Source organism: Erithacus rubecula (genome assembly GCF_903797595.1).
Source record: "Erithacus rubecula genome assembly, chromosome: 1".
In the NCBI taxonomy this organism is placed as follows: Eukaryota; Metazoa; Chordata; class Aves; order Passeriformes; family Muscicapidae; genus Erithacus; species Erithacus rubecula.
The window spans coordinates 74852760-74866430 of record NC_136658.1 but is presented as its reverse complement, the minus strand read 5'-3'; the positions used below and the strand labels follow the sequence as shown (position 1 = coordinate 74866430).

Here is a 13671-nt window from a genome sequence, read left to right as displayed (position 1 = left end):
CTGGAACTGAAGCTAACCAGTGTGCTGCCCTTCTTTATGGGTGTCAAACTAGCCTTCACTGGATGTCCATGTGGACAGAAATGCTGGCTTGATGTGAAAATTCTGTTAATGTTCTGTTTGGTCATATAGTCTGTGATCTTAATGCTCCTGGGAAGGGGAGAGGAGAGTTCTGCTATTCTTGCTTTCTCATTGTTGAATGGGGTGCTTGGTTCTTACACATGGGTGCCCTATTTTAACCTTTGTGGTTTTGCAATGCACCAACTATCATAGCTTGTTACCAAAATATAATAAATATATGAGCCATACTTTTCTAATTTTTAAGGTTGACTTGCACATTTAGGATGAGTGTTGTTGCCCAGTTTACCCAAATATTCTCTCTTCTTTGGTGTTTAACTAATTATAAATGGAGAGTTTGGTGACAAAAAGGTATCTCTGGTGGATTTTTTTTTTTTACCCCTCAGTACCTGCAGGGAGTTTAGTTCTGTAAGTGCTCTTACTGTGACAGTAAGAGCTTCTGTAAACATGCTCACATTCTGACCTGGAGAAGAGAGCAATCTGACCCTCTTCAGTCCAAGCAATGCTTAAAATGGTTGCTGATCAGGCCTTTAAAAATTGTTTTCATAATTGATACTGTGGCCTCTACCAGAGCATTAATAAGAGTGTTCAGAAACTGAATTTAACATGGGAACAGGAGTTATCTCATCAGTCCTGATGTTGGTAAACTGCCATGGGGAGCAGAGATAGAATGACATTAGTGTCTATACAGGGAATGTTACCGTTATAAAACATGACCTCAGTCAACTAGAGGATGGGCTAATGTTCCTGTGGAAGGCCAAGCGTCCCAGAAAATAACATAGGAATCAACTGAGCACTTGAAATTGCTGCTGTGTTGCCAGAGGCCCAAACAGAGATCTACAGGAGCTCTGCTGGGACAATAGAGGCAGCACTCTTCATACATAATCTTCATATTTTAATTAGAACAGAAAACAGGAAAACCCATCCCAGTATAGGCAGGCAGCATCTAAACATTGCACTCCAATTAAGTAGGTCTCTGTCATTTATCTGGGGACTTTATATATGTTCTCACTTTCCATTTGGGGGTTGAGATGCATTCCAGCCCATGCTATTGTATTAATCTGTTTGGAAGTTGCCTGTGCCAGCTTTGCTGCAGCTGCTGTTCTGTAAATGTGAGCAGTTGGCTCTTAGGATAGCAATGCTGGTCAGTCTAAGCTTCTCCACTGTTTCTCTCTCATCATTTGAGAAGGTCTTTAGTGCAACCTAATGAGATTAGGGTTCATTTGTTCTTAGGTTCCCAGCTAAGTTTTAAAATGGTAAAGAGCATTTCAGGTCATTGCTTATTCCAAAGAAGGACTGACATTCCTATCAAGCCATGGTTCTCTGGAAATATGAATTAGTTCACTAGACAGCTCCAGTAGTCTCACCCTTGCAGTACAATCCTGTACTTCAGCTCTTGCTTTACACTGATTTTCATACCACTATGTTACCACTGTATCATATATATTTTCATGTAAATAAACATTTCATAAATCAAGTGAAAAAGAGGATTGTGACAAGGAGCATAATATGAGTTGCCAAAAGTCTATCCAACTATGTGAGACTAACACACCACGCTTGTATTTTCACTCAAATTCTTTTTGGTCTCTTCTGTATAGGAACTGTTAATGACAATTTCTACAGTATCATCTTTGCTAATACGTCCATTCATGTTCTTATCCTGGAGAAAGAGGGGAAAATTGAAGAGGATATGTCACCAATGTGGCAGTGTAAGTAGCCTGAAGCATAGCAGTCAATGGGCACTGCCTTTTGAATGCTTGAAATCTGAGCTGAGCTGCTCAGAGCATCCCTACTGTGGGGAATATCCACTTTGTACAAAGTGCACAGGCTCTTGGGTAAGGCAGATGAACTTAACTTGATACATTTTTGCATGTTTCCTGATAAAAGCCTCAGCACTTGGTAAAGTCTGATGAGGCTCTTTGCAGCTCTGGCCATGTATCAGCACTTGTACACACAGCATAGCACGGATCCAAATCCCAGAGTAACCCACAGGGTGATGGCTTTATCTTCCTCACACTCTGAATAAGACTCTTAACCCCAAAAAATCCTTCTTAATCTGAATACAAGGATGTCCTTTTCCTGTGTCATTTTTAATTTTCATGCCTATTAATAGACCTGTGTTCTTATAAAACATGAGTTAAAATGGAGCAGACTTTATTTTTGAGTTTAACATGAATTCCTCAAAACCTGTAGTTGTGAAAGTTTGCTTTGATGGCTGGGAAACTACTGTTGCCATCTGATGTTGATTAAGCATTATTTGTGTTTGGAAAAGCACAGATTAAGACTGAAACTGATGAAAAGGAGGAGAAGGTAAGTTAAAAGTTACTGTGCCAAAGTTATTGTGAAATTCTTAGTTTTATTCCCTTGGATGTACAGATATTTTCATCCTTTCACCTAAACAACTGGATTGTCCCACTGGATAATGTTAAGACTTAAAGGAAAAGAACATTTGCACTTTATTTACTTTGTATTTAATAAACAACACAGCAAGGCAAGTATACCATAAATGCTTTAAGATCAAAAATTATGGAGATTGGGCATATTCAGATAGTACTAAACCTGGTGTCCTCATGAAACTCAAATACTCAGATTTGAGTGATTATATGTTTATAATTCCCTCATAAACTTTTCTCCTGTTGCTTAGACACAAGATGTGTTTTAAATAAGAAAATGAGACAGTATGATTATGGTTGAAAACAAAATTAATATAGGTGACCAGCTGAACAGCACTAATTGCAAGAAAGGGAGAGTTGGATGTTTTTTAAGTAAATATGGAACTAGATTGTATAAACTCTCCTATGCCTAAGTGCAATTAATAAAATAAATGTACTGCAGAAAGATTGCAAAGCCTCTTTAGATAGTCTGGATTTAAAAAGAAAAAATCAGTGGAGTTTTGACTAGTTTTTGTTTATAAAATGAAAGGAATTGAATATTATTTTAAAGTAGGGAAATGAAAAGGGATGAAAATGAAAATAAGGGATGAGGGGAATGGAGGAAAATAAGCTAAGTTATTACTACTTGATCTGATAGCAAACCATCTGGCAATATGCTGCCAAATCATTATGTATCATTTATATGACTCAGTGGTAATTAGATGTGCACGGATTATGCAGACTTCTTGTGCTTTCAGCATTGCTAGAATGTTTTAAAAATATCACTTACATTATTAGTATGACATGTGTTTGTTATGAATTTCTGACAGTAATCCAAGCCATTTTTTCACTAGAAAGTATCCAAAGCACTTCAACGACTGTTCAAATTTTGACTTATAAAAAAAAAAAAAAACAAAATAAAAAACCCAATACAATATCAAGATCTTCTCTCCAGAAACTAAGAAATTAATTTCTTTTACTTTTCCAAGTAACTTTCAGAAAATCTACTGACTGACTGATTAGGCCTGGGCAGTAGGAAAAGTTAACTAAGCACATAAATATATATATACACTATATGTTACAGTAAATGTGCTTAGAAAAATCAAGTAATAAAGCATCTTTTAAAAGTGTGTGAGCATTGCACTGTGTCTATACATACACAAATCAAACACTTTTTTTTTTCCTAAGAAGAAATGAAGGTAGGGCATTTCCCCACTTTCATTCTCATAAAGTCAACTATTGCCACAAATTGAGGACTATAAAATTTTCCTTTGAGTGTGTATAGCACCTCTATAGCTATACTTAGAACATATTAACTATTATAAATGTATGTCTATCTTAAATATGCTGCAACATAAACCTGTTAATAAAATGCATTCTGAGAGTTGAAAACTTTACACTGTTTTCATATGAAAGCTAATAAAATCTATTGGATGGAAGATTAAATACTGAGAGTTAAAAATCAACAGGCTGAGTGACTGATTAATAGATGAAATTGCTTCCTTTTCAAGGAATGTCTCAAAGGTGGTGCATCTACCACTACAGAAATATTTTTTAAGAAAAAGAAATCAATATGCTTGACAAAGAAATATTACATGCATTCTGAAAAGCAAAGGCCTCTGAAGGGAACTTATTTGTCATGTGAACATAAGACTTGGTTATGAATATGGTGAAAATAAGGCAGCACAAACCCATACTTGCATAATGAACTAGCAAGTGCAAAGAAAGAAGTAATATTTGAAAAAATATCAGAACACTCTAATACAGGGAAAAAGATCTTAACATGATAATACTTTTTGTGATGTTAGAGCTTCAGTAAATATGCATGACTTGCCATGTGTAGTTTTGTATTTACATTTATGGAGGATTTGGAAGAGTTTAAGATAGCCCAAAGAGCTGGCAGAATGCTTTATAGTGCAGAACACATGATCTGCAAAGTGGTATAAATAAACATTTATAGACTTAGAATTACACAAGAAAGAGATAATGCTCATTAGAGCTTTTTTTTATTTATTTCAGAAGCAGTCACATAATGTTCCTCTAGTAGAGGGGATGAGAGCTTAATTCCAAACAAAAGTGAGATGTGAACTTTTAACAGTAATTGTCATTAATGATTTCCTACTGAAGTTTTCCAATATTATAAATTTTTTATTTATAGTTACAGGTGCCTTTCTAAAAAGTTACTGTCCTTTGAACACAGGCTAGATTCATCCATTTATCAAAACTGGATTATTGTGCAAGAATTTTCATTTTAGTAGTGTAACAGTGAAGTTTGTGCACTAATTGAAACATGCTTGTTTCTGTGAGAGGCCCCAGATCAGCGGGCTCAAAAGTGAGAAACTAAAATAATGAGGACCTTAGGAAAATGTAGAAGTGTTTTGACAGCTTGAATGGATTTACCTGGGCTATGCTAACATTCATTTTACAGAGAATTCAAGCTGAAATTAAAAAAATATTTGCCTGTTTGGAAATTTACCACATTTGTTAATCTTATGCCTGAGCCAAGCCTTTGCATACAGTTATGATTACTAATAACATTACACACCATTTGTTGAGTTTGGGGTTTTTTTGTTCTTGGATCAATGAAGAAAAATGAATTTGTGTATAACTTCTGGACATTGGGTGGCACCATTGCCTCACAGAAGCCTTCACAGTGTTGGCTCTTCTCCTTTTTTCCTTTAGCATAACTATATAAGGCAAGTCAGAATGCAGAACTAGTTGCCCTCTTTCTTCCCTCTCTCTTTCTTTTTTTTTTTTTTTCCCTTTTTTTAGTTTGCTTTTAAGTAATCATCTTGCTTTAAATAGTAATGGATTTTTAACCAAGAACTGATGTTGCTCTGTTTAGGGAAGTGGTGTTTTGATTTCAAGTGTAGAAATGGAAAGATATTCTGTGTAGTCAAACTCTCATGTGCATGTGCACCAGCTAGCCTGTGATGAAGCTGTACACTAATGCACAAAGCTGGAATACCACCTGTTTGTTTCATTTTCTTTAATAAAATTCAGTTAAAAACAATTTTTAAATTCAGAACTGATTTATGTCTGTAGCAGGGCTGATATATCAGATACCATTGTGTGCTTCTTAAGGTCAAGATTCCTCTAGGTTTACTTTTAAGTTGTGTTTAGGTCTTTTTAATTGGACCTTGATCTCCTTCCTGGCAAGTACAAAAACTTTGTTCCAAATAAAACTTTTCCTTACATCAGTATGACTTTTTTTTTCCAGGGCTCATCAAATTTATTGTACAAAGTAGTCAGTAGATAACTAATAGTATTTTGTTTTCAGACTAATTAAACCACCAGAGACTGCATTTTGAAAATTTTCTGACCAGTTACACAGCAGTGACTACTGTGGAAGTGAATGAGCCAGCAAAAAGAAATGCAGTTTTCCCATTAGTTTTTGCTTTGTGGCTTTATTTTTATTTGAGGGAAAAGTGTAGAATTAAACTTTGACATTATTTCAGAGAGTCTCATGGAAGAGCAGTCAGAGCTATGTAGATCAGTGTCAGTACTAACTTACTTGGGAGAAGGCATTCTGATGAAAGCCAGAAGAATAATAGTGATTTTTTTTTAAAAAAAAATTGGATTTTAAAAACCAAAATCCTGCTTCCATATATGTTGGTGTTCAACATGAATATAGAAGTTCAGCATAAATATAAATCTGCATTGAAGTGTTTCTTATTCTTTGTAAGTGTTGCCACCAGTTGCATTTTCAGAAACAATATCAAATAATGTATCAGTAGTACCTGCTTAAGAACCTGCTATTTTTCGAAGTTTTCACTGTTAAGCCTTGTAAGGAGTGTGTTCACTAAAATCTGAGCCAACTGCAGAATTCAAGAGCAGATCACTAAAACACATTTCTTGGATTATCTATGGTGCATAATCTGACCAGCTCTCTATGTTTATATTCCCCTAGAACTCATCACAGTGCAGTTCTTCAAGTTCAAAGCCTTTCATTTTTCTTTCAGAGCCTTACAAATAAACTTGGAGTAACAGATAACTGAGTTTCAGAGCTGAAAAGAGAGACAGAGACTTTAAATATATACTATGAGAATGGGTGAGGACCAGTAATCCAGCATTGGAAGCATTCTACTTTTTTTATTTTTAGTGGGAACAGAAGTTGAAAAGAAACATGCAACTATTTCTCAAGTATTGAAAATAAATATGTAAGGACTTTCTCTAGGCCCATTAAGGATATGATGTGAAATAACATCCTAAAATTAAAACAAGCAAGTACCCTTTGGCTCCAACAAGGTTTGAAGCTCAGTGTCAGCCAGGAACTGGGAGCCAATGCCTTGCACAACTGAAGGATACTTTTGATTCCTGATGTCTCCATGATTTGAGAAGTAGCTTGAGTCATGCTGTGAGCAGATATGAAAGAACCTCTTCAGTTTCTTTCTAAATCCTGTTCTATCCCACCCCATGGTTTTAACATTGTACACTCTGTAGTAGATAAATCTGCTGGAAACAATGATTTGTCTTTCAAACTTACTATTCAGACCACAATGTGTTACAGCAAATTCACTGGCAAATAAAGGTGATGAAAAGAGCAGAATGTCATAGATTTAGAAGAGATTGTTACCAAGGTTTGTGGGTTGACCCTGGCCAACAGCTGAGCATCCCCACAGCTGTTTTCTCACACTTCCTCCTCCCCCAGCATGACAGTGGGTAAAAGGAGAGCAAAAGCTGTGGGCTGAGATAAAGACACTTTACCAAATGAAGGAGAAAAGGGGAAAGACTCAAGTGATGCCAAAGCAATTGTTCACCACCCCTTAATGTCATGTCTAGCCAAGCTCCAGACATCAGCCACCTTGGAGACCACACACACACACACACACACACTTCTTCTAACCCAGCTTCTATTGGATAGAATAACTTTATATAATATGGAATGTGCCCTTGGAAAGTTTGGGTCCTCTCCCAGAATCCTGCTCAACTTGGGGCAGGGAGGGTAGCACCATATGGGCTCTGATGAAGGAAGTTATCTCCATCCTAGCCAAACCCAGTACATCAAGTTTTAACAGCTTTTTAGGTAAAATTCAACCAACTAGTTGTTTTCTTTTCCATGCTGTCTACACAAAGCTTGTTATTGAGGTTTACTATGCATGTCATGGTCATTTTCTTAGGATTGGTTGTGTTTTCCATAGAGCTGTGTAAAAACTTGGTACTGCTTGGTACTGATTATGCCCAGTGTGCCATACTGCTTGGTGACAAAGCAGTTTTCCCAACTCTTATCTGAGTGGTTTTGATTTTAGACACTGTATTTTGATGGTTTGGGCAATGTTTTCCTAGATGATGTTGCCATCCAACTCTCAAACTTCTTTTGACTTTTATAGTTTCCCTGTGTCATGCTGATTTCAAGTTATTGTACTTGAATGGTTCTGTACCAGATGTAGCTTTCTGTGTTTCTTTGATTCAGTTATGTTTGACTTCCCATATCAAAAGCAGAATGAAAGGGTCCTAAGGGAGCAATTGGGGGTGGACAGAATCTAAACCTGCATTGAGGCTAATACAGGCTGCCATGAGTGCAGTTGCTCTGAAGTGACAGCAGGCTATAATGCCTGTTGATGATCACTTCATAAGTGAAAACCTCTGAGTGAGGAATGCTCTGGTTCCCACTGTCAGTTTTGATCAGTAAGCTGCTCATTTGGTTAACTATGCCAGCCCTTGTTTCCCCTTATGTCACTGAGAAGGACAAGGCAGTTGTCCACCTTTCAGTGAAGACAATCAGGAGGCAGAAGTCCTTTTCAGACAGTTAAATCTATGTTTATTGCATAGAAGATACTTCATGCAACTTTGTTCATATAAAGGGATGGTTGTTAGTTGACTTATTCATAAGCAAGGATGGTTGGCAAGCTCAGAACTGAATCATTTTACCTTCAATAATGACTGATGTAATGACTTCAAACTGCTGTTTTGCCTAAATGGGAGGCCTTAACAGGCAGCAAATACCAGCTTGTTGTTGGTGATGAGAGTGAGTTTACATATCTAAAGTTGGCTGATTTTGTCTGCAGGTATATGTCAGGTAGGTGTCATGTGTTTTTCTATTCTCCTCCCTACCATCTCAGAATAAGAGAACAATGAAGTGGGAAATAATTTTGAGGTCATCTGGTCTAACACCCTGCTCATAGCTATTTCTGAGTGGTACAGTTTTCCAGCTCTGCTTGTTCAATGACATGATTACTGTACACACCTGAGCTGGTTCAAAAGAAAACCACTTCAGCTGAAGAAACTAGCTGTTATGCACTTGCCTCTGTTTAGAGTGTTCACATCCAAGCATACAATCCCTTTATTTCTTCAGATTACTGACATTAAAAGCTGTAAGACAGACAGACCCCCAAATCTTTGTGTCACCATCTTAAAGGATGATTTTTCCAGAATCTAAAGCCTCGTTAAGGTATTCCATGCTGGCTGAATATCTCTGAATATTACTGTGGCTGCTTATCTCTCCCAGTCTCAGGGATCTTTTTTGGGTTTTTTGGCTGACAAAATCAGATGTCATAACAATGTTTGAGTTGTTCTTTGAACTGTCATGGTTTACAAGGCAGCTGTAATAAGGCAAAACTCAATATATGGAAGTTATTTGTGAGGCATGGGATGTCTTGAGGGACGAATCTCAGGAGCTGATGCAGGTTTATCAATGCTTGAGTGATTATGATATATAGAGCTCATGAAACCAGCAGAAATGTTAATGACAAATTCGTAGGACATTGTTTAACCACCCACTTCAGTATTTCTTGAACAGTTTGCCTCATTCTTTTTCCCTGCCACTATGACAGTACACAGTTGAGAAAAGTGGGTGATCCTGCCCTGTGTCAGGTGGAAGCAGCAGGAGACCAAACAGGGGAGAGCAGCAAGTCTGACAGTTCTTTAGGCAAGCTGTTCATTTGACCAAGGGAGTGGGCAACATGCCCTTGGCTCATAATCAAGACTGAAAAGCTTCAGTCCTCTACATCTGCCTATAGAATTTTCTCCTTGACTGAGCAGTACATTAGACAGGAGCATCTCATATTCTCACCACCTGAACTCTGGGGACCTGTGTGAAGTTCCACAGCTTGATAGATCTTCTGTTTCTTATCTGCAGCTTAATCTGTAATAGTTCAAAGATGTTGAAATTCCTGTGTCCTGCCCCCTCCCCTGAGTGTATATATTCTGCCTCTTGGAGAATCCTAAATGAATACAAGAAGATATGCTGCAGATACTATTTTCACTGTTTCTCTGCCAGAGGACAGAGGGGCTGACTGACAGAGACAGTTAAGCACTCATTACTGCCCCATAGGAAAGGAATTGTCTTTGATCGATCTTTACAATCTTGTAAGAATCTGTGACTGATTACTTCACACCCAATGTTCTTGCTTGCCCTTTCCAGAGAGTGGTTGATCTAATAACGGCAGTCTCTATCATGAAAAATTGTTGGTTGAACTCTTTTCCACGGACTCTTTGATACAGCTATACACCAGCTCTCCATAAAGCTTTGATTGAAGGCTCCACAATGGCTCAAATGGAGTTCTCAAATTTTAATTAGGAACAAGCACTTCCCAGGTTAACCCAGGAAGGAGAGACACTAAACTCAGACCACACTGAAGGCTGCCACAGGGGTTGACTGGAGAGCTGAGCTCCTTCAGTGATTTCATTATCAGATTTACAGCATGCATGTGCTGATACTGCAACATCATCAGTTCTCCTGAGCAAGATGGGGCAAGTCCCAAGCCAAGTGTCACTGACTGAGTCAAGTTTACAGTTTGGGGGGCATTCCCTGCTACTGCAGGTTTCTCCCAGAAAGAGCTGTTTAGAGTGGTCCAAAGGGGACCGGCATGTACAGTTCAGACCTGAGTGCTGCAGAGCATCAGAGCACCCCTGCTCAAACCCACTGCCTAGAGTTTGACAAATGTAGGTGTATTCCCAGGGCATCAGTATTTTAGGGTGTATAATAATGGACTGGAACTGGCACTGAATAACTGACATGAGTAGCTGAAAGCTGGGAAACCCTGTTTCCAAATGCATCTTGCAATTAAAAAAGTAACTGTGGTTCCGAACTCATTGGGATTAGTTTTGATCATTTCCACGTGATTAGTCATCTCTAAAAGTTATGCCCCTCCTTCTGTAACTTCCTGAGTAGGACAGAGAGGTCCAATTGCAGAAGCCTGAGGAAGAGCTGGAAAAGAACTTAACTTGTGTTTTGCAGGGCTGTCTCTGACAGAGTATCCTTTCTGCCCCACCTACTGAAAGAATCCACAGAAACTGTCATTCCAGGATGAAACCCTCCTCAAATGGCTAAAAGAACAAAGTAGTTGCAGTCAAGTTCTCTAACTCAGTAACTGCTGTTGTGTCTGGTTCATAATTTCTAATTTATCTGTTTCCCTGTACTATAGTCCTTCTGTAGAAAGAGATGACAGAGCCATCAGGATATCTGGAGGCACTCCTGCAGTGCCTGCACAAAAAGCAAGCTGCCTTTGAATCACATGCCAGCCTTTGCATTTGATATGCATAATTTTACATATATATATATATATATGTATGCATGTATGTAGATATGTATATATATACACACACATATATATATACATGTGTGTATGTATATATGTATGTGTGTGTGTATATATATATGTGTGTGTGTGTATATACATACATGGCAGCATTTATTTGTATTTGCAGCCCCTCCTTTCTAATCTCAGAGGCGAGACAGCAACAGTGCTACATTTGCATTTTTTAGGAATCTAAAATACATGTAAAACTATAAAGAAAGGAGGCTCGGTGGTGTTCTAAAGCTCTGTGTTCCCTACTAGAAAGTTCACTATTTTCAACATTCCTGAGATGGAAATTCTCAGTGGGGTAGTTAGAATAATAAACAAACATAATCTGAGTGTGTAAGTAGAGTAGAATTAAAGAAAAAGCTTTAATTCCTACTTCCTTCTCACAGACCCTACTATAAGATTTAAAACACTTAAGTGCTATTTTTCTTAACAGTTGGAGAACACCATGTTACATGGTAGAGTTCCATACTTCTTGGGGGTTGTTACAATGGAATTTTTCTTTTATTTGTGACAAGTCAAAACACTTATTACATCTCAGCAAAAGGCTGATGGGTTTTTTTTTCCTTACAGACTCACTGCATGGGGAAACATTGGACCATGGGTATATCTTAACCACTTTGAAAGTGAAAAGTCTTATGTTTATCCCAGATGTTATGGGCATGATCCTTGTGATATGAATTCTTACAGATACCAGCACAAAACAGAGATATGGAAGAAAGAGTGGGAAATGCTGCTGAAATTTATTAGGAAGATCAACTAAATGCCTGTTAAGCAAAAAGTTTCATATATTTTATATTGTTATAGTTCTAGAAATGGTGGATAACTTTTTTTGTTTTGGTTTGTTTTTTTTTTTTTTTCTGGTAATGATGAGCATAAACATAAAATCAGACAGAGAAATAGTATGTAAGTTAGTTGGCATCAGAAGTATTATTATTGAGGCCAGTAACTTATTTAGTGAATTGTAATGTCAGCAACAAGTAGTTGCTCTGTAAGGCAAATAACAAGCTGTTGTTGTTCACACTTGTGCTGCCTCATTTTCCCTTCTCTTGTGATATCAGGGGGTGTGTGTTTAGAAAATACATTAAGCAGGCTAAGTACTCCAAAGAAGTCTGGCTAACATATTTCTATTGCAGTAGTTTTAAAGGGAAGTGTGAGGTTTACTACAAAGTTACTGTGATATGAATGTGCTTGCCTGAGCTTGCAGTGGGAATGAGCGTTTATCACCGTGAGGTTTCCATTCCATTCCACAATCACTTCTCTAGCATATTCAAGGTATCCTATTGTAAGCACTTGACCTGTCTGGAAAAGAATGCCATAGATCTAAAGGTTGCAGTGTTTAGAAGAAAGATCCAAGTTGGGTCCTGTTCTGTTTGGCCTTACTGGATTAAGAATAGTTTATGGCTGACTTCGACTCTGCACTTTTTTTCTCCAGTGAGGTCAGTGCATACTGAATGGTTGGGTTGCTAGGAGGGGTCTGTGTGAAAAGTATTTGGTGGGAAAATGGATAGTAATAGACCTGGCTAGAATTCATGTTTATATGTAGCCAGCATGAAAGGAACTATTACATTAGCCCACCGGGCGTTACACTCAAAATCACATTTAAGGGCAAAGAGGAAGCACACAATATAAGTCATACGACAAGAATTGTTACTTGCTACTGTAGTTGAAATGAGAAATTCTAATAATTATTAATACATATCTAATTGTTACAGAAAAAAAAGAATAACATTGCACTGAAAATTTTCTACACACTGCTGAGTGTGTAGTCCTGTCACTGCTCGTCTTTCTGTGCCTTATGTGGGTGTGAGGGACAGCAGTTTAATTCCGGGGTGTATGGGGGGACTTATTGATGTTAACACACAGAGTGCTTCATTAGGAAAAAATCTAATATTCCTATGGATGTTTTCTTCTTCCTTGTGCCAGGATTCACGTGGAGTCATTTTTTGTTTGCTAACAACGTTTCACATTCTTGATCTTTCTTCATTGGGCTGTGACTGCTACACCCAAATTTACTGTCTGTATTGTGATATATATGCATGTTAGTATCTATTTTGTCTCCTGTGTTACCCCTAAGACCAGTTTTGTGCAGCTCTAGGTCTGCATTTCTTTATCCAAGTAGGGTGAGTCATTTCAGCTGTGAGGCTCCAGTGCCAAGGCTGTGCTCCAGGTCACATGCCTGTACTCTGTGTCCCCGCTCCTGGTCACACAGGCAGTTTGGGGAAGGCTATCTGAAGGTGCCATGTGCTCTATTGGGTGAGGGTTGTTTTGGAGATGAATTAGATCCCTTACTTTGGTGCATGAGGTTCCTGTTGCAGTGCTGGGTAACATTTCACAGAGTAACAGAACCGATTAGGTTGGAAAGACATCTGAGATCATCGAGTCCAACCCATGACTGAACACCAGCACGTCAACCGCACCAGGGCACTGAGTGCCACATGCAGCCTCCAAAGCCGGTGACTCCACCACCTCCCCGCAGCCCGTTCCAGCGGAGGATTGGAAGGGTTAATGGCCGAGGGGAGCGGTGGGTTATCCCAGGGAACATTCCGGGCGGGATGCTCGCTCACTCCCCGCTGCCGTGCGGAGCGCCCCGGAGCGCGGGCCGCAGCGCGCTGCCTCTCCCGCCGCTGCCGCCAGGGGGCGCGGCGGCCGCAGCGCGCCTCCCCCGCTGCCGGCGCTGGGGCCGGTCCTGCCGGGAG

General features: G+C 38.7%; 1 long non-coding RNA gene across 1 annotated transcript; it reads left to right on the top strand.

Annotated features, from left to right (window-relative positions):
* The first annotated feature begins 1671 nt into the window (after positions 1–1671).
* On the top strand, positions 1672–6912 carry LOC306807231. Its single transcript, XR_013775669.1, has 2 exons — positions 1672–1784; positions 6550–6912. It is a non-coding gene; the product is annotated as an uncharacterized lncRNA (long non-coding RNA).
* Positions 6913–13671: the final 6759 nt, after the last annotated feature.